Here is a 23203-nt window from a genome sequence, read left to right as displayed (position 1 = left end):
GGTCAACCCACACCCAGTGAGAGTTAATATTAATCTCTAAGGCCATGACCCCTTTAATTACATCTCATACCCTCAGGCCATAATAATTCCACTGAACCCTATGAGATTAGTTGTCAAAATTCGGCTTCATCCTCTCCCTAATGTACCTTCTTTTTTAAAAAAAATTATTAGTGAATCACCGTGGGGTACAGTTACAAACTTATGAATTTTCATGTTTGCATTTGGTTGACATCCCTCCACCAGTGCCCATTCTCCTCCACCAATGTTCCCAGTATTCCTCCCACCACCCCCACCCCAACCCCCACCACCCCACCCTGCCTCTGCAGCAGGGCATTCTCTTTTGTTCTCTCTCTTGTTGGATGTTGTAATTTGCAATAGAGGTATTGAATGGCCATCATGTTCGGTCTATAGTCTACTTCTGGAAATGTACCTTCTTTTATTCTAGCAAAGGTACCAATCCCAAGAGTATCTCTCAATAAAATTCTTTGTGTGTATGTGTGTATTGTAATCCCCCCACCACCATTTGTCACACACTGCAGCACTCAGAGCTTACTTCTTTCTCTGATCTCAAAGATCACCCCTGGATGGGCTCAGGGGACCATATGGAGTGCCAAGGATCGAACCTGGATCAACCACATGCAAGACAAGTGACTTACCTGCTGTATTATCACTCCAAACTCTCAAAAACTTTGATACAAACCTCTCCAGTTTTCCTGAGGGATCTGACCTGCAACTTTTGTTTAACAAAAGATGTCTGCAGATTTTCTAGGACAAACACACTGGCCTGTCCTTTGCCTTCACATCATGTACCATATTTGTATTCTGCGATACACTGAAACTGTCTATGTCCTTCTCTCTGGCAAGGACACTTTCTCAGGTCAGTATAATTATGAAAATTGCTTCACTCAGTCTTGTCATTGAAAGACTTTATTGGAAACTTGACACAGGTTTGCCTGGTAAAATTATCTAAGAAATTTTAAAGCAGCTTGACTACAAAACAGTGACTCAAACTGCAAAATGTAAATCTCATCACAGTGGCCGGCATTTTTACTGGAAATTGTGATTTCAATAACCATGAAATTTCATGAAGCACTCATGTCAGGTTAAATAGGCAGAATATGCTTGCGAGAAATACTGCTTTCTTCAAATTTTTCAGGAGTACACAAGCCCTTTTCGCAGTTCTATACTTTGTTGACTCAAGAAGTTCTTATTCAGATAAATGGGGAAAGATGGCATCAAAGGATTTATCCTCCATTGCAAGGAGATCATGAGCTATCAGTCAGTGCAAAAGATTTTTAGTGGGGGTGAAGAGATTAGGCAGCAGGTAGGGCACTTGTCATGCACGGATGACCCAGGTTCAATCTCTGACATCCCACATGCTCCCCCTGCATCCCATTTGGTCCCCTGAGCACCACCAGAATTCCTGAGTGAAGATCCTGGAGTAACCTCTGAGCATCTCCAGGCATGGCCCCCAAACAAATAAAACAAAAACGTTTTTTAGGGAACTGAAGAGATCATACAGTGGATAGGGTTCTTGCCTTGCACGTAGCTAACCTGGATTCAATGCCTGGCCCCTATATGGTTGCCAGAGCCCTGCCATGAGTGATCCTTGAGCACTGCTAGAGTGTCCCACAAACAAAATAAAAACTAAATTTCTTTTTTATATACATTGACTTCTTGTTCCCTCCCTCCCGCTTCCCCCTCTCTCTCCTTCCCTCTCTCTGTCTCTCTCTGTCTCTGTCTCTCTCTCTCGTTCTTTCTTTCTTCTTCTGTTTTTGTTTGAAAGCTACACCTGGTGGTACTCAGGGCTGACCTAGCGCTACATTAAGGAATCACTCCATAAGGGATCTTATTCAGCATTTTTTCTCAGTAAGTATAACTTTCCACAATCAGGAGAAATAAATTAAAAGTTAGTGATAATTTTAAATGAACAAAAAGCATATCTACTATTTTTTTTATATTTTTCACTTAAAGTGGAAACCTTAGCTCTCTTACCCTAGAATATGACATGTGCTACTGATTCATTTTCAGGATCTAGCAGGTGACAGATATGAAAAGTTCAAAAGCGGGTGCTCAAGACACTTTTACATTGGCCCTCTTTGGAGTCTGGTAAACCAGCTACCAGGTCACAATGTCACATATGCAGTCCTAAGAGGAGATCCATAAAATGAGGGATGGAAATTCCACATCAACCCTAATTTCTCAAGTGTGGGAGGTCAGATTGTATCAAACCTTCAGACATCTGCAACCTTATTTAACAGCTTGACTGGAGTTTCAAGAGCCATTGACTCAGAGCATTGAACTAAGACCCTCCCTGATTCCAGATTCATAAAAACTAGGAAATATTTCTAGTTTGTTAAGTTTTGGGGTAATTTTTTGTACAGCAAATAATAAATCACTGTTTCACTGTCATCCTGTTGCTCATCGATTTGCTCAAGTGGGCACCAATAACCTCTCCATTGTGAGACTTGTTACTGTTTTTGGCATATAGAATACGCCATGGTAGCTTGCCAGGCTCTGCCATGCGGGCAAGATACTATCGGTAGCTTGCCAGGCTCTCTGAGAGGGGCAGAGGAATCAAACCCAGGTCAGCTGCATACAAGGCAAACGCCCTGCCACTGTACTATCGCTCCAGCCCAAAATTTCTGAAACGTTTAATATTTAATTACATGCTTCCAAATGGTATCTAGAAAAATCACAAATATAAAATTTGTGATGAATATTTAAATAAGATTTTTAATGAGCAAAAAATTAATTAGCATCTTTCTAGCAAAACCGTTTGTTTTTTAAAAACTGCCCTGAGAACCCTGTTGGCAACTATGAGATCTTCAGTGAACCCACACATTTCATAATTTGATGATCCTCAATTTTTTCCAAATTGATCTAGAGATTAAGATTAATAAATTATTATATTCATCTGCCTGGTATCCTAGAATCTATATGTTTCACTCACCTATTTTTATTGATTTTATTCTATTGCTACATTTAGACGTGTTTTATATGTTTCTATAATTCTTTAGAGCTCTATTTCTGATGCAAAAAACGGAGCTAATGCCAAATTTGCACTGATATGCTCTTGTTTTGCCTAAAGCCATCAGTATCTTCCAAAGAGAGCTTTGGCAATAGCTCCCATCCCACTTGTTTTCTTGTAAGATCTTGATATTCCTCCCATGAAGTTGGAATGTCATTGTTATTCTTTATTTGAAACTTTGGGGGCCCTTATGTCTGTCTACCCAGAGTAGACAGTAGAGTAAAAGCCATGAAACGTGTCTTTTAAGTTTAAACCACAAAATGACACATACTATTGCTTTGATCCCCTTGGGAGTTTGCTTTGGAAACTCAATTTTAATGTTGCAAAAAAGCCCAAGCAACTATAGGCATAGCCTCTATTCATAAGGAAAAACTCCCTTGGGAAGCTAAATCTGGGCTAGGCACTCCTTTATATACTAATAAAACTCTGTGTTTTCCCTACAGAGCCATTAAAATAATGGCAAATAATTGTTTAAATATTTATTCACTCGAAGTCATCTCCTTTAATGAGAGTTTAATTCCAGAACCTCAACAGTCTTTAATGCAAGGAAGACTTTGACTTTTATTCTTATCTCCCTTTGTTTAGAATGTCTTGACACATAAAGAATAGTCTATAAATGGTCACTGAATTAAAGGAGAAATTAAAAGCGAAAGGAAAAATATGAGGGTCAAGCAACTAGAAATATCTCGAGTAAGATATTTTTGACCTCTAAATGTTAGGTATAGTTTTGCAGGTTATATATGAAAGCCTGTAAAGATACATGACCAGTTTTTATCTTTTTAATAAAAGTATTAATACCAACCACAGTCTTTTAAACCCCTTATTTGGTGTGTATATGTTAATATGTGTAATATGTTCTAATTTTAAACAAAACTTTATTATTATCTAATGTCAATTCCTATCTCATATTACCATTTTAGCTGGAAGTCTATATTATATAATGTAAGCATGACTAAATTTGTATTTTTTAGTTTACCATTTGCTTGTAAAATTGTTTTACAACCTTTTACTATAAGGGCATTTATGATTTGGGAACAAAAATGAGTTTCTGGTGTGCAGAAATGGATTGAATAGAACTTTTTTTAAATCTTTAAATATTCTAGGCCACTTATTCAGTTAATTATGATCATTAGTGCTTAGGATAGTTATTGGAATATAAATTCTTATTGCCTTTTTTTAAATTTGGGAACTTGTTTTCTCTTGGTTTGTATTCAATGTTTTTTTTTCCTTATTTCTCTCTATTTTCCATGATACCTTGCTTTTGTACTGTGTTTTAACTCTTTTTACAATGCCTTATTCTTTTCCTCTGTGAAACTTTGTTCTAAAGGTATCCTGAATATTGCATATAAGATTATATTTTTGGGGGCCAATTAGGAAAATTTATCTTAAACTTGTTCTAAAATTTATCTTAAACATCGCATTACCCTCCCCAATATTATGCTCTGTATTTTTGGTTTCTTAATAATCTTAAGTGGAACTGCTTTTTATTGTATAGAAGTCTCTGTCATATTTCTTGAAAGACCATTTACTGCTAATGAATTGCAATAATTTTTATCTGTTAATTTTAAAACTCTTTACTTAACCTTTAATTTTTATTGAGACTCTAACAGGATAGAGTAGCAACTGGAAATGTTTTTCTTTCAGCATTTTAGATATATCAGGCATTTATTCCCAGTTTCCACTACTAAAATCTGCAGATAAAGTCTATAATGAATTGTTTGTATATTTTGTTTTGCCTAGATGCTTGTAGTATTAATGTGCCTTAAAATTATTCTGAATCTATTTTGTTTGAAACTCTGTTTGAGTTTTATATTTAGAAATTCCTCTCTCAGTTAAACAAATAAGACCTCATTTTTCCTTCTGGGCCCTTCATGATGCATATTATCATTCTTGATGTTGTCCTGTAGGGCAATTATATTACTCCATATTGGCCAGTTGTTGTTCTTTTTTTTTCTGATATACTTAGATATTTAACTGTGACTTATGTTTCACTGCCAATTCTATCAGCTGGCTCTTTTTGTGAATTACTGAGCCTACCAGTGAGATACTATTATAATTTTAGCTTGGGTATTGCATTCTTTAACTTTATTATTTCTGCTTTAAACATCTCATTTATTCTCTATACTTATAATAACTAATTTTTTTCATCATTTTTTCTCATTTTGGTATTATAAATATTGTTGCTTCAAATTTCTTCATTAATTTCTTAATCCTGATGCACTCAATTTTTCCTCAGGTTTTTTATTTTGTTCCATCATTTATGGTATGTTTCTCTGACTCTCCATTTTGTTGAATATTGTACATTAATTTCTATGGACTATGCCAAACAATTCACTTTCATTAATGTACTATGTAGACCTTATAATAAGAGTTCATGTTTCAAGGTAGAATCCTAGGGTATTTTTTAATGCAGGATAATGTGGTGCCAGCTTTATATACTAAAACTTCTGTACCATTCTGAATGACTGTATCTCTAGTGTTGGTACAAGTTTGAGGCCAATCAATAGGGTCGTTCCATGGCTTGGAAGCTGGCCTCACATGCTAGGAGAAAAGGCAGCTGAGATAAAGAAGGGACCACCAAGTAAATGATGCTTAGGATGGGAGATGTGTGCTGAAAATAGACTATGGACTGAACATGATTGCAAACCATAACACCCAAAAGGAGAGAGAGAGTAAAAGAGAATGTGCCTGTCACAGAGGCAGAGGGTGGGATGGGAGCCCGTGTTGGGGAGGGATACTGGGATCATTGGTGGTGGAGAATGGGCACTGGTGGAATGGTGGGTACTCAATCATTGTATGACTGAAACATAATCATGAAAGTTTGTAAGTCTGTAACTGTACCTCACGGTCATTCATTAAAAATAAAAAAATTAATAATAATAATAATTTAAATAAGATTGAGGCCAAGGCAGGACGTATTGCAGAGGTTTCTATTAAGAAGCATCACAAATTTGAGTCTTCCAAAGGTTGCTAACATCTCAACTGAAGAACCTCAACTATCATCTCAATGAAGCCAATTTCATGCTCAGGGCCTTCTTAGAATCTTCCTGTTGCCCCCTCATTTCTGGTTTATCACTCATAGATTCTGGAGCCAAATCTTCCACAGGCTTTTAAGAAGAAGGCAAGCAAATTGAGCTACGTGATCAGAGAGAAATGAAAAGAAGGTGTCTCCGAGGATTTATGGGTACCACTGTAAAAGATTTCCTCCATTAGGCATGCTCCACGGCTTGGAAGCTGACCTCACATGCTGGGTGAGAGAGCAGCTCAGACAGAGAAGGGAACACCAAACAAAGTACAGTGGAGGATCCACTCAGGATAGGAGAGGTGGGTTGAAAGCAGACTATAGATTGAACACGATAGCTACCCAGTATCTCCATTCAAACCATAACACCCAAAAGGAGAGAGAGAACATTTAAGAATTCCCTGTCACAAGAGGGGGGAAGGCGGGGGGGTGGGGGGGAGGGAGGGACCCTGGGGCCATCAATGGAGGAGAATGGGCACTGGTGGAGGGATGGGTACTCAAGTATTGTATGACTGTAACACAGGCACGAAACTCTGTAACTGCACCCTCACGGTGACTCATTAATTAAAAAAAATAATTTTTTTTTTAAATTAAAAAAAAAAAAGATTTCCTCCATTACAAACCACTGGTAATTTTCTGAGGAAGGAGAGGAAACCAAGATCAAAAAGGGGAACTGTGCAACCATAGACAGCTTCGTAACTGTGTATCTAGCGTTGATTGAGTGATCACCATATCACTGTATCACTGTCATCCCATTGCTCATTGACTTGCCCCAGCAGGCACCAGTAACGTCTCCATTGTGAGACTTGTTGTTACTGTTTTTGGCATACTGAATGTGCCAAGGGTAGCTTGCCAGGCTCTGCCATGCAGGCGCAATACTCTCGGTAGCTTGCCGGGCTCTCCAAGAGGGGTGGAGGAATCGAACCTGGGTTGGCCACGTGCAAGGCAAATGTCTTATCCGCTGTGCTATTGCTCCAGCCCGACTAAGTGATATATACTGAAAAAAAAATTAAAAGAAGAAAAAAAGGAGAATGGAAACTGTGACAGGGATTCATCCTTAGTATCTTTCCCAGGAGAATATTTTTTTTTTCTGGTTGAGCAAAATTTTGCTGCCAGGGAATTTCTTGAGACTAGAGACAACATGCATGATAGGTAAACATAACTCTAGATTGTCACAGTTAGGGATGGAACAGATACTTTGCCTACAGAGACGCCAGTTGGAGGAACTTTTCCCGCAGAGAAATCCAGGTATTGTATTTCTGACTAAGTCACCAACTGGATCCTCCCCAAGCTCAAATTCCAGATGTCGGCACATGAGGGCTCTCTGATAAGCATCCTTCTCTCCTGAGTTGTGGTACTCCAGCAGCACGCTGGGGAAATTATGTTACAGTTTTTCCTGCCAAGTCTACTAGCTTTTCTGTGCCTCTCTGCTAAAACACTCTTCCTCTAGCAACTCGCTTCCTTTCCACCCAGAAGCTGTGCTCATTCTGTTGTAAATACAGAGAGAAGGGAGGGTCTGCTCCTCTATATTCTTTCATTACCTTGCCTGAGCAAACATGACAAATTTACTCAACATTAAATAATTTGCAGCCCACCCGCCCCTCCCCGCACCCCCACCACACCGCCGCATTTGTCCAGATCTGTTGCCTGACACCATGGTTCTTTCTTTGCTGGCAGGGGATCTCCTCCTGAAGCCTTCTCACATTGCTCTGAAATCCCCACCAGTTTGTTCCAGAAGCACATGTGGTGTAGATGGGCTCATTGGCACAGAGAGAACTCCATTTTCCTCGCCTCTTATTCAATACCGCCATAGTGATCTTGTCACAGATGTGAGCCCTATAGGCCTTTGGGGATCAATTCTCTGCAGGGGTGGGGATGGGAAGGGCGATAGGGAGGAGTTCTGCCGGGCACTATCCTTGGCCTCCTGTCACCAGATGGCAGCAGCAACACTCCCCGGTCCTTTCATACACCCACTTACGGTAACTAAAAATGTTTCTTGACATTGCCAGATGTCCCTGGCAGGGGAAAAAAAAAATGACACTAGTTAAGAACCACATAAAAATGTAACCAAAAAGCTATGAAGAAGCCATCAAGTCTCTACCCAAGGAGCAAAGTCTTGTGTCTCTTCTCACACAGATGCTGGCACAAAACGTGATGCAACACATCTGGCCTGATGCTCCGTCTTCATCTTTGGCCTCTATAATGCCCGTGTGCCTACTGTCCTTCAATAAGTAAATACGCTTTACCTTTCTCTTATATAATCTACAATCTATAATACATATAATGTATCATCTATATGTAATTTAATTTATAATTTTATATATTATAATCTATAATATATTATCTATAATCTACACTAAAAGCCTCAAAGCTACATTTTGGATATCATATAATTTTCAGAAGATTAGCAGGGAAAATCTCTCTTGGGGGTGAGGGCAAGAGGATGTTTACACCCAATGGTATTCGAGCCTTACTCCTGGGTCTGAACTCAATGATCACTCCTGGCAGGCTCAGGGGACCATGTTGGATGCCAAGGATCAAACCTGGATTGGCTGTGTGCAAGGCAAGTGCCCTACCAGCTGTGCTATTGCTCCAGCCCACCCCTCCCCCTACAAACAATTCTTTACACATTTATTTTACATAGAATGAGATCAAGTATCCCAAGCAGATTACAAATGATAAATGATAGACATTAGCAATGGTTTCCTTTAGGACTTGAGACCTGCACTAACATCTAAGAATTCAAGATGAGCGTGGCTGAGACTCAACCTGAAATCTTTTTTATAATTATGTAAGAAATAATGAATGCTAGTAGTATATAATACCAGGAGGTTGGCTCCATAGCTTGGAAACTGGCTGGCCTCACACTCTGGGGGAAAGTCATTCCAGATAGAGAAGGGAACACCAAGTAAAATGTAATTGGAGGGGCTGGAGCGATAGCACAGCGGGTAGGGCGTTTGCCTTGCACGCGGCCGACCCGGGTTCTAATCCCAGCATCCCATATGGTCCCCTGAGCACCGCCAGGGGTAATTCCTGAGTGAAGAGCCAGGAGTAAGCCCTGTGCATCGCCGGGTGTGACCCAAAAACCAAAAAAAAAGAAAATGTGATTGGAGATCCTGCGAGGGCAGGGAGAAGCGTGTTGAAAGTAGACTAGAGACTGAACACGATGGCCACTCAGTGCCCGTACTGCAAACCACAACACCCAAAAGGAGAGAGAGAGAACAAATTGGAATGCCCCACCACAGAGGCGGGGTGGGGCAGGGGCGGGGGGATCTGGGGGTGGGAGGGATACTGGCTTCATTGGTGGTGGAGAATGGACACTGGTGGAGGGATGGGCTCTCGAACATTGCATGAGGGAAAAACAAGCACAAAAAGGTGTGAATCTGTAACTGTACCCTCACTGTCACTCACTACAAAAAATTAAAAAATTAAAAAAAAAGAAAGAATGAATGCTCCTGGGGGCAGGATGTAGTGTAGCAGTTAGCGCATGCTAGGCACTATGTTTGACCTGGGTTCAATTCTAGGCACCACATGGTCCTCAGAAAGCATCTTGGGGTGCAGCCCTAGATGAGTACTGCCAAGTGTGGCCCGGGAGTTCTCCAGCACAGCCTGAATGACCCTCATCTCCCACACTGCTGGGTCTGAGCATGTTGTATCCTTATCTTATGCCTAATCTATGACCCGGTTGGCAGAGGTCCAACCGGGTCATAGATTAGGCATAATCTATGGACCAGAGAGGTCCTCCCACCTCCTGGCATCTCTGGGGAGGAACCCCAAATAAAGTAAGAAATGCTCGTAGCAGGACAGCATATCAGTTAGTTGCAATAACTATATTGAGCTTCTGTTCACAATTATACTCCCAAATCTTGCTGGAAGACATTAGCTAAAAACCATTAGCACACATTCATTTTATAACAATGATGTTGGCTCATGGGGATTCCAGGAAATAAGTGGATGGAATGAGCATCTCCCCACACTTTTTTAAATTAGCCAAGTTTTCCAATGGACATATTCCAAATGAGTCCCTCCACATAACAGTGCATTAAAATTAATGCTGTCTCCCAAGTTCCAAGCAGTAGAGATGATATAACTCACACGGTTTTTCCTTTTCCTGCTGCTCTATTTATAGCAGAGGTGGCCTGCTTATAAATTACTGAAACAGTAAAGCCAAACAATGATGTGTTTTTGAGAACAGACTCAGAAATGTTGCTTGTGTTTCATGTCTGTCTAGATATTTTCTGACTGTAAGAGTTCCAGTTTAATTGGCATGGTGCCACTGTAACCTCACTCCACAGAGCTCCCTCTACAAAGTGGGGATTCCCATACAGAGGGTAGAGACACCCCCCAGAAATTGATGACTGGTCTCTTTTGGTGGTTTTAAAGCTTCCATTGCAAATATTCTCTCCCAGGGTTGAAAAGTCAAACTTAGGAGAATTTGCTTCTCTCTCAACAGGACCCAACACAACGGCATCAAATTTAAGAGCGTGTCTTAAGACTGGTTTGAATCCCTATATTTTATTTTAGTTTCTACACAGGAAAAAATTAATTATTTTATATTGTTTAGGAATTCAAGGTACTCTTTATTTGTGGAGAGCTATCTAATGTTGGAGTCATTTGAGGACAGGGTATCAGAATTTTGAGAGTGAGCTTTGAGAGTGAATTATTTTCCACAATATCAAAATATGTCTGCTTTTATAGCCTCCGGGAATGGGATGGTTCCAAAATCTCAAGTACTCATAGCTATAAATATTCGGATTTTTTGTGGTGAAAAATAAATCATCTTTCACATAGATGTCAGTGACTCCGACCTATCTGATCCATAGTGCAGAGAACCAGACAGTTGAGCATTTGGGATACAGAGCATGTGCCTCAGTTATCAGAGCAGACTTAAGCCAGAAGAATATACGGTTCCTTCCCCAAAGAGTCAGATGAATGGACAGTCGCTATTTATCATACCTGTTTAACAAGTGTCTGCATCAAAAACAATAACAGGCTCATCATCAGAGCTGTGGAGTGGAAAGAGGTTCTTTCATACTAAGTATTATTTCTATCAATCAATTAAAAGCTCTTTCCAGTGGGAAAATTATTTGAGACAATAGAGTTCTTTGATTATTTAATGGAAAAATGGGATATAGAAAGTACAACTTTCTAACATACCATGATCTTTTTATGAATGGAAGAAAAAAATCATAAAATTTAAATGATAGCAGATTCCAAGTGAGTTCAACTACAGCTTTCAGTGGGGACAAAACAACTTAACAGCTTCACTGTCCTTTTAGATGTTTTAGGCAGTAGATAATGTATATTAGTTTTTGCTTCGAGACTCTCTAGGGCATGGAATGTCCATATTTTCTACCAAGATGCTCCGAAAATCAAAGCAGAGCTGCCTTTTTATAAATATAAGGGAAAGAAAATGCAATGTAGAAGGCGTGGTATATGAAACCACTAGCCCATAATTGGAATGGATTTCTGAGTTCTTTTGGGGTAGATTTCTGAGTTCTTTGACTTCTATTTTACATTATCAGCTAATTTCAGAAAAGTAAATGTGACAGAACAAATGACATGAAAATGGCAGAGAAGGGAAATTAAATCAGCATATTCTGAAGTATTCACAGACTATGAGAGTTATGCCAAATAGTAAGGACAAACAAATGCTAAATGAAATGGTAGTTGAAACTGCTAAAACATTCGATATTTATTTAAATGTCCAATTCCATCCCAGCTACAGCTGCTGTTGGGATGACTTTGTTACTCTTTAGAATTATCTCCTCTGTGAACTGAAAATTGATGTGCAAGGGAAGAAAAGGTGTTCAAATTCTAGTGTTCTCAAATGTCCATATGAGTTCAACTTATAAATTTTTTGTAGACCACTGTTAGCTGAACTCTTATTTGACCAGAACCCTCTACTCAGAACATTTTTTTAAGCATGGGTGCACTCAACTTCCAATTGCTGAGGGTTCACAGCTATATAAAACACTGGAAATTGTCTCTGCCCAAGAACTGTTTTGCGCATGATCTCATTTCCTGGTAAGGTTCCATCACCTCAGGGTAATCCTACAGTTAATGTCTGAATGATGGATATAAAGGTCATACCCTTACCTTATATTTAAGAGATTGGACTATATCAACTTGAAACCTCAGTTTTAATGGTATTGGAAGTCAAGTTCCTCATCTTCCTTATACAGCTGCCCGAACTTTTTAATCAGTCTATCTCCCAAGAATGCTTGTCAACAAAACTAGTTCTATCTGCAACTCTTTATATTTGAATATTTTCCAAGGACCCTGTTCTAAGAGAATAAATACCAGTAACACTTAAAGATAAAATTAGGATGAGATGGAGAAGCAGGCAGAGGGATTGCAGAAGAGACAATGTACTTGCCTTGCATATGGCAAATCTCCAACATCACGTATTGCTCCCTGAGCAACCTGCATGACTGACTGCTGAGTATAGCGCCAGAAATAGTTAGTGAACACAGTTGGGGGTGTGATCCAAAATCAAAACTTTAAAATAAATTTAAAATAAAACTTTTAATAAATTGGGATGTTGAGGTGAGGGGGGGGACTGGATTCTCTTCCATAAGCTTGTAAATCAAGAGGCTGAATATAGATGGTATCTGACAAATTATGACGTACAATTGTTAAAAACTTAAATTGGTGGTACACTGGGTGGAATACCAGTGGAAGAGGGAACTAGCTAATGCAATACGTATGAGACATAAGAGGAGAAAAAATTTACTGATGGAATTGGGTGACTGATTCATGAAAAGAAGTTAATTACTGACTAAAAATGATTAAGCGCCAATTCAAAGCAAAAATGAAAGCACCTAATGTTCGATAGTATTTGGCTAACTTATGTGCCCACAAATTTAAATATGCAGAGCAACATGAATTCTAGAGAATGTTGACTCAGGGGAAGGGAACGAGATGTGGTGTTGTATTAAGGAGAGTTTATTAATGTTGGATCTTTCTTTTCTATTATAGAGTTAACAACCTGGCAAGGACGCTAGAAAATGGTGTTTATGTGCTGCTAAGATGGCTCTTGGAAGAAATGACAGAGCAAAAATTCAGACTAAATGAAGCAGAAATGCAAGAACCAATATAATAGTGAGGTGAGTAAGAAATCAAAACATTGAGAGTTTGCAGTTCTTTCTCCCCACTCTGTGAAGTAGAATTTTGCATGAAGGATATGGCCCAATCCTGTTTGGAATTTTGGGACAACAGTGACATTGGTCAGGCAAAATCTTCGATTGAATATGATGTGGTCAATTTCATTGTGGAACTGTCCACTGGGAGACTCCCATGTTCAACATTTAGACTCGGCCTTCTGGAACTGTGAGTTACCATGGATGGTCTTGGTCAACATGATGAGCTCAGACAGTCTCTCACCCTGTTCGTTCCATTCTAGTCCATGGGACCCAATGTGGAGTTCTTCGGGTGACCTATTCAGATCTATCTTGGCATTAAAATCAATGACAATGATCTTGTAGAAGGTGTGGTCTTCTTTCTAGAATTTTTCCAGCTCCATGTAGAACCTCTCAATTTCTTCTTCATCATAGTTGGATGTTGGTGTGTAGACAACGCTGATAGAAACTGCCAGCAGTGAGCCACATCTATTCAAACTTAATCATCCAATTTGGGTTGTTAGGCGTTTGAATGAATCAATGCTCATAGCCAATTTTGTGTTGACAAACACCGATGCCATCAAGGCCTCTGTTGTCGCATGTTCCGAGGAACAATTCTTCTTCAGTGTTGAAAATGGCGTGATGTGACCAATGTCTTCTCGTTTCGATCAGGCCAATAATGTTGTACTTGATATTCTGTGCTTGCACCATCAGGTCCTCTATGGATGCTTCCAATGCCAGCGAATGTGCATTGAAAGTACAGAGTTATTTTAGTCCCTCTTCGTTTTGGCAGTCTAGTTCGTCCCTGAGATTTTATCAGCCTCTCCTTGCTCATCCTTCTTAATGCTGCCATATCTGGGGCTCTTTCAGTGTCAGGCCAATGAGGCCCATTGTTGTTACTGTTTTTGGCAGATCGAATATATCACGGCTAGCTTGCCAGACTCTGCCATGTGGGCAGAGTACTCTCAGTAGCTTGCCAAACTCTCTGAAAGGAATGGACTTTTAGGGCGGCCTCTAATCTCCCTTACAGGTGTTCCCATGGTTCACACCATATTTGAACATCATCAAATATGATGGGGAAATTATGGAAAATGGGTATTAAGTATCTTATGTTATGTTGCGCGGCCTCGAAACCGGAAACAAGATCTTCTGTCAGCCTCCTCCAATCTCTGGCGCCCCAGGGATCAAACCCAGACAACCCACCCTACTGACACCAGGTAAATATGTCATGGGCCGACCTCCACTACCTCCACTACCCAGCCACTGCCAAGCTCCAGGCCACTTTCTGGATGTACTCACTTATCTGTGATATACAGAAAAATAAGACAAGGGAAAACAAGGCATCAAACTGGGGGATATATGAATTATCCTGAAACCTGGACTATAGAACTAAGCATGAGGAAGAGACTGAAGCATGGGAAGCAAGAAGAGGCAGGTGAAAGGGCAGGAGGGAATAGGGGCCCAGACACACTAAAGAGGTGATAGGTCACTATATACCCGAACCATAGAACCAACCAAACTAGAAGCAGGAAATCCAAACTGGAATAACTAAACTTAAAAATGTGCCTTTCAAGAAAGCAGAATGGGGGCTAGAGTGATAGCACAGCGGGTAGGGCATTTGCCTTGCATGCGGCTGACCCCAGTTCGATCCCCAGCATCCCATATGGTCCCCTGAGCACTGCCAGGAGTAATTCCTGAGTGAAGAGCCAGGAGTAACCCCTGTGCATCGCCAGGTGTGACCCAAAAAGAAAAAAAGCAGGATGGGGAAATGGAGGGAAAAGGAGGGGCATTAGTTGGAAGAATGTTGACACCAGTGGTGGGCTAGATGGTGGAAAATTGTATGCCTGAAACTCAACTATGAGTAACTTCATAAATCACAATGTCTAAATTTAAAATGTGTTAAAAATAAATTAAAATTAATAATGATTATAAAATAAAGAATTCTTAGATTTTAACAGCAGTGCGTCAAGCAAAATATAAGGCCCTGCTAAGTGAAGGTCTCCATGAACTGACAGGGCTCCTACCCATGAAGCCATCATGAGAAGAGCTGATGGCAAAACTTCTGGTTATAGAACTAGTTTCCCTTATTACAATGGGAATAATGGAAGCCTGAAATGAGAGGAGTCTGTAACCTGAATAATCATGATGATCAGGAAATCGAGAAGAGTCTCTGCAATAAAATTTTCTATTCTCCTATTTCCAAATATGATCCCATTCTCAGAGCCAAAACACATTGACTACAGGAGCCACCAATTTCCTTTAAAGAAAGATTCAAAAAACTCCCATATCTATAACTGATAGCAAGTTCCCACATCTGTCTACAAAGGAGACAGATGACCATTTGCTAAGGTATGTTTAAAAACAAGGAAATGATCAGACTTTTAAAAATTGTAATGTTTTGCTTTGGCATTATCCCCAGGAACCCAGAGTATCATAAGATACCCATTTGGGAAATAGAAAGACTAATGATAATTAGAGTAAATGGAGTTCAAGCCTGAGCCCATTTCACAGTTCACCCACTAAGTCCATGGACCCACCCCCAGGAGATTTCTAACAGATTGCAAATATATGACTGGCATTAACACACCTGGCGATTGGCAAAATCTTCATGTTGGTCCTTTGAGAGGAGTGTAAGAGCCATGAATGAAAAATGCAACACTTATACTTTGAAACTGCCTCCTTTTTTTTTAACTAAGATTTTGATTTGACCAAAACAAAAGTATATCAGTGAAGGAGGGATGACAGTGTCATTTTTCATAAATTTTGTGCAAGTAGAGAATTTGGCCTCCAGGTTTGCCCAACTGAATATGCAATCAGGTTCCTAAAAAATATATAGAGATTTTGAGAAAACAAAATGCTCAAATGAATGAAATATTAGTGCAACTTTCACTACTATGAAAACATGGTACTTTGTTTCTAAACTAAAGCAGTTTAGAAAGTACCCAGAATATTATGATCCCTTAAGCACAATCAGAAACAATCCAAGTCCAGAGCTGGAAATAGCCCCAAACATAGCTCACTTTGGCCTAAAACACAGACTATTCAACATTTATCTGGAAATTCAGTATTCCCTTCTCTCCCTACATAATGAAGATGGGCAGCATATCATATTCAAATAGAACAGAAAGCATCGACATTTATGGTCTTGCCTCAGGGTGGCAATAACTTTCAATCTTGCATTATATGATTGGATGGGACATGCAGAACATCACTTTGGTTCACTCTGTTGCAGGTGATATATTTAAGAGCTGCTATGAACAGGATGTGGCAAATGATATGGAGGCATCGGTAACATTATGTAAGAGCACGGAAAATAAATGCTCTGTCTTGGAAAGTGACCACATTAGTTGATGTTTCCAGGAATTTTAGGATACACCAGGACCATCTCCTCTATCTGAAGAAGAAATTAGTAACACTGAACCTTCTAAAATAAAAGAATGCTGCTTTAAAAACCTTTTTAATGCCTACAAGTAGGACATTTTCCCCATTTGGAAAGACTGTTTTGACATAGAGAGGTATTGCAAGGAAGAATAGTGACTTTGTGAGAAGTCAAGGCCAGCTCCAGTCTGTGGGGCATGCAGGAATATGATAATAGACAATTATCAAATGGCCAGTTCATTTCAAAGGACTTTATACACCATGTTGTAGATAACTGACTCCAACAAAGGACACTTTTTGCCATACTGACATTACTAGAGAGATAGTACAGTGGGCATGGCACTTGCCTTGACTGTGAACAAACTGAGTTTGATTCACAGAATCCAACATAGTTCCTTGAGGATCACCAGGGTGATTCCTGAGAGAAGAAGCAGGAGTAGCCCCTGAGTATCACAAGATGTGGCTCAAAACAAGCCAAAACTGAAAAACCAAGAGTTCATGTTCCTTGTCCCTCCTTAGTTGACTATGTACAAGAACACCTCCCGGTCCATATGTTTCACAGTAGTTTTAAATCAATCCATTTTTTGATTCCCAGCTCCCATCTGTATCATTTCTGAAATAAATTTGCTTAATAAAATACCATCGAGGGCCAGAGTGATAGAACAGTGGGTAAAGCATTTGTCTTGCGTGCAACCAACCTGGGTTTGATCCCCGGCATTCCATATGGACCCCCGAACACTTGCCAGAAGTAATTCCTGAGTGCAGAGTCAGAAGTAACCCCCGAACATCACTGGATGTGACCAAAAAAGCCAATAAATAAGTAAATAAATAAAATAAAATGCCAGCACTCTGCTAATTTTCACCTCATACCCACAGTTTTCCCATTTTACAAAAGAAAGGTATATCTCTCACTCCCCCTGAGATCTACTATGATACCTTGTCCCATAATGTTCCAGCGTCTAACACTAAACAAAGAAGAGAAAAATGCATTGCTTTTGAGGGCCATTCTTTTACGTATAAATTAAGGAATTCTCATGATAAAGCCCCTGCTGTAGCTCACTAGCTAACTAGTTTTCTAATTAGGTAATCATCCTAGAATTAGCATTCCAAAATGAGATGGCTTGCGCTGGGATGCAAGTTAACAAATTTATTTAAACGAAAATAAATTAAATCATACTCTTTTCTGATGGAAAATAAATCTAATTTGGATTAACGATTTGATGATATTAACTGGCTTTGTACTTAGGGGTTATTGCAATATGTTCCACAAGCATAATAAGCTCAACCCACAGCTTCACAATTTGGATAAAAATATATTTCAAACTCCTTATGCAATATGTTGGAAATACAATGTGTTGGAAAGTATATCCTTTGTAACTAATTATGACTCTGACATGTGGACTTCAAAATGTGGAGGCACATACCATTTTGAAATTCTATTAGAGGATGTTATTCCAGATCCTATAGTAGAACACATTTTATTTACATGTGGAAAGGATGTAGTTATTTGGCACTACTTTCTTTATAGAGAAATTAAATAACCTGCAACCCGTGCGTGAGGAAGCAAGGTTCAGATCAGAACCCGAGTTTCCTGGTCCCTAAGGAATATTTTTAATTAACAAACCTCTCTCCTAGAATTCTGCCCTTTCTCCCACCCCCGCTGGGCCATCAGGAAGCCTATTAATGCAAAAAGCAGATATTAGTTTCGTAAATGAACACTTCTTCAAAATAGAAGTGCAAAAGTAGGCAGAATCTGTTCCATTGCTTACCCTTAATGTTCCTTAGCTGTAAAACCCATAGAAGAAGTGGGATGAAATCCCCAGCTATTAAAGGACTAAGAGGAGTCACAAATGTACTTGATGGACACAGGTTACTTCACACTCCCTGATTAGCCAGTGAGCTGGAAGATCAATTTCACTAAGCCCCACATAGTGATCGCATCTGTCTTCTGAACTGTGTGTTCTTTGAACTTCCTCAACTCCTCTTCCTTTGCTGTCACCCTTGAGTCTGACACTGACAGTTTTCCAAGATGTCACCCTTTCAGATTTCATTTGCCTAATGCCTTAGGGAAGCCCCACACAGAGGTTCATAGCTTGCAACCCTGAAGACATCTGATGGTGACTTAGCCTCAGCGCCAATGAAATAATATCCCCTGTTGATAGTCATAACTTTCCTATGACATAGTTTGTGCTCTCTGCTCTATATTCCTGGTGTTTTGCATCTGTTATTCCTGGTAATCCCCATGTTTTCCTGTTCCACATAACTGGAGATACTTACTGCTTTGTGCTCAAAAGAATGAAAGCATATAAATTACATCTGGGAGCAGGTGAAGGAAAGTATTTGCGTTTGTATGAGCCCACTGATTTTCATTTGCAATGAGTAATAGGGCTAAGTGGCTTAGAATCGAAAACTATATGTTAATAGGGAAAGAATTGTCTATGTTAATTGGGCATACAATTACAGTGGAACTTTAATAAGCAAAGCATAGGAACCAAGAAGGTTCACAATAAAAATCATTGAAATAAGTTCAGTCACCATTGATTTTTGAATGGATAGCATTCATTTATGAGCAATCAATACTCTTTTAATAGGAATTTTGCTGTCTCTGTGTACAGATACAGAACAGTCTATTAAGGCAAAAGATAGGCTCTCTTTCGTTTTAGAATTTACAGGAGGGAATTAGAGGTCAGATTTTGGATTAGAGCCTTAATTCCACTCCCAAGTATCAATGAGCTATGAAATAAAATCCCAAGGAAGCTGCTCTAATTTACACCCAAGACTCCAAATCTAAAGTCATTCCCTCCCCCCAGTGCATGTAAATACCTCCTCATTTCCCACCCTGCCTTCTACTACAGTTAGTACTACTACTATTATTTCAGAAAAAGCAAAGTTATATGCTTTAAGGATATAGCTTATTTTATGCTTGGGAAATCAGATCCTACAGAAATCGACAGCCCTAAGCAAGAGCTCCAGTTTCCATTCATATTAGATCACTTATCACTGTTGTGATTTCTCTGAACTTCAGAGAAACTTTGGGAGAAACCCGCCACTGGAGGTTAACCACCTTTACTTTCTCGGGATCACATGGCAGAAACTCTTTACAGTATAAGTCAGTCTGATGATTCTTGCCAAGGAACTCTTCTGGATGCTCCATAAGCCTTAAATGCACCTCAGCAATTCAAAACAATTTAAAAAGTCCCCAAGATTCAAGGAGAGCAAGAGTTCCATGGACGATCCTTCCCAGTTTCCTCCACACCATCATTCTTTGCCTTCTCCTCACCTTGGACACACACCCCATTGTTCTCCTTATTCCCAGGAAACAAGACACTGGCCTCTGAGATCATCTGTCCCAGACTCAGGGAACAAGAACAAATGTCACAAAACTGAACCCCAGGTGGGAGGGTGCCCTCTACGGAGAAAAAGGATCGGATGCTTATGAGAATTCATCCCCCTAACCAAAAGCTCCAAGGGTAGGCTATTCCCCTACGGAAAATAATGTCTTAGAACACAGAGAATTTACAAATATGCGCCCAGGAAACAATAAGAGAGCAGGAAAGAATTGATTCGATGATAAATATCTGCCAGCTGCAAAAAAAAAAAAAACCACCTCTGGGGGCTGGAGCAATAGCACAGCGGGTAGGGCATTTGCCTTGCACGCTGCTGACTCGGGTTCGATTCCCAGCATCCCATATAGTCCCCTGGGCATGGCCAGGGGTAATTCCTGAGTGCAGAGCCAGGAGTGACCCCTGAGCATCGCTGGGTGTGACCCAAAAAGCAAAAAAAAAAAACAAAAAACAAACCTCTTCAGGGTCTTTTAGGTGGGGCAGCATGGGCAAAAATAGAATAGGAAATTGTCACGACTTTAAATGTCAAGGGTGCCTTCTATCACTATGTGAAATACCCCAGTTTCTGATCTTCACAAACCTCTTGCATGCTGCTGTGTTTACTACCTGTCCAGAATGTCTCTGCCAGCAATGGTTCACCTGTTGGGAGTGCAGGGGTCAGGTGGAGGGGCAGAGTTGCATGGAATCCATGTCCTGCTTGTGAGACTGACTGATGGCTGCTCAGGTGACCTAAAGCTTCCGCAGTCCCTGTGAGTCTGTCTGTCTCCTGATGTGTTTGTTTGTATCCTTCTCCGCCTCCCATCCCTGCTGGACCGGGGCCCGAAGGGGCCAATATAACACGATAAGCGTTAGACAGAGGCTGACGGCACGGCTGTCCAGAAAGTAGCCTGATTGCAAGCGAATCTAGCCTGAGCAGATTTTTTTTAAATAGGGTTCAACAAAGAAATGTGGGAAAGGGAAAATCCCTTAAAAGGGCAGGTTGCTGAAAACATTCAGAGAACCTTGAAAATGAAGGAGCCAAGTGCCGGAAGAAGAAATGGAGAGCATGTTATGCCCAGATGCATCATCTGTTCTGACAGGCAAATTTCACAAGGAGTCGAACCTTGACAATTCTCCGCCCAGGTTTTATTTCTCTTTTCAAAACTGCTTCCCTGGCAAGCCCTCACTACCTGCAGCAGTCACACTCGAATGCAGGAGCACTCTGCTGCCACACCCCCACAATTTGGAAAAGGAGGGGGTGGTGTGCAGTGAAAGGAGAGTCTACTGTCCCCAGATGAGTTCACAGGCCTTGAAGTAAAGCAGCAAATCTTCGAGACTCAGTTAAGCATCACTTACTATTTTTCCACCTCTGAGATTGAAAGATAAAAAGTTAGACTATGTTCTGGAGGGCATTTGTTTTGATTTCTTTGTTTGTAAGTAGGACAGTGAAACAATGCCAATTCACTCTAGGGTGTTGGCAGATTTCATAAACATCAGAGAAGAGTGAGCAACATCTCAGCCACATCCTGCACAGTGAGAGTGTTGTGTGTTAATTGTGGCAGTGGAAGGGAATAAGAGGAAGGTTCAAATGAAACAAAAACTTCCTTGAATGCGTGGACAAACTGTATAAGATATGACTTGCTTGAACACACACATAAACAAGTTTAGCAAATATGAGACCACCACAGAAAAGGCACCTATCCTTAAAATCTATCCTTTTTAGCAGAGAAAGAAACAGAGCTCTGGAATATTTGGGATTAAATATTTACTTTATCGGACTCTCTGTGGTGTGGTCAAAGAGGTTAAGGCAACACAGAATCTGCCTGAGGCATGACTGGCCCACTCCAGGCAGATGCTAATTTCATTTCCTGTATGGTTGCAGCAGCAATAAAAGAGATATTCCTCCCCTGACCTATGAGTTTCTATTTTAAGCTCCAAACCATTTCCACTATCTTGACCCAGAGGTGATTTGGAAATTGAACTAGAATATTCCACAGGGGAAAGTACATATATATATATGTATATATATGTGTGTGTATATATATATATATATATATCAGTCCTTGAACTTCTTAAACATGCTCACAATTTATCTCTCATGGCAAGTGCTTTCTTACAAGGACAAATATTCCGCGGGTGTATTTTCCCCATCAGTTCAAATCAGTGATAGTTCCACTTCAAATTTAAAGGCTTCCTCATAGACTTCCTCACAGATAAAATGTTGACTGTGATAAATTATTACTATAGCAGACCAGGATGATGACTTCAGAGTCACTAGAATTTCCCTCTTCCCGTGCACACTCAACTATACAGTTAATGTGTCTGACAGAGCTTTAGAAGCTAGGTGACTTCTACACCTCAGGTGTTTGAGAGCATGGAAACATTGGGAAAGTCTGGCCATCAACTATCATTTTCACCATCAACCCTGACGCAAGACAACTCTTTAGCACTTGGATGAAAGCCCCCAACTTCCACTTTCTTTTTTGAGGAGAAAGTTTGACTGTCCAATTTTTAAGACTCCCAGGGGGAAGGGCTGGTCCTCTAATCACTTATAGGGATTTTTTTTTTTCACTCACAAGTATCAAGGGCCGATAGCAAACAAAGAAGCAGCTATTATGTATGGGGTACAAACACCCAAGTTGTTTCTTCAGGGATCAGCCAAGAGGGAGCAGAAAGAAGAACTCATCTTCCAGATTTGCTCTAGAAGGTTCTGGGTGGCAACTTGACAAGCTCCTTCCTGCCTGAGAGTCCAGATTCTAATTACCACACATCTAGGTATGTGCCTCTGGGCTTCGATGGATGCTCGCAGAGCCTGAGAGAGCTGGTGAGCGCTTGCTCTGCCTTCCTGCTCTGGCTCACTGCCACAATGAATCCGACTCTCCAGTGACAGCCCAGATTGCCCACAGACCCAATGCTCCAACTTTTCCTGGGGTAATAACCTCAAGAGTGAGAGGTTGGGGAGATAGTACAGCAGGGAAGGTGCTTGCCTTGACTTAGGGTTCATCCTGATCCCATAGGACCCCCCCTCAAAACACAAACCTCATTGGATTAGAAAATTGGTCAAAGGATATGCAAAGTGTAGGGTGAATCCTCTGATTAATATCTCAAGATATTCTACCACAGTCTTTGAAGATTGAGTATAGAGATTTGTAGAACTCTAAACACAGATTCTTTGGAAGTGTGCTTTCATGGTCATTAATCACTGAGTCCTAGAAGAATATAGCTATCCTGGAATGTTGAATATTTCAAAAACATCAATCACATCTTAGAAGCGCTTAATAGATTTGTAGAATCTTGAAAAATGGGGAATGCTACATACAGTCAAATG

Source organism: Sorex araneus, chromosome 2, assembly GCF_027595985.1.
Source record: "Sorex araneus isolate mSorAra2 chromosome 2, mSorAra2.pri, whole genome shotgun sequence".
In the NCBI taxonomy this organism is placed as follows: Eukaryota; Metazoa; Chordata; class Mammalia; order Eulipotyphla; family Soricidae; genus Sorex; species Sorex araneus.
This window is presented reverse-complemented; position numbering follows the sequence as displayed.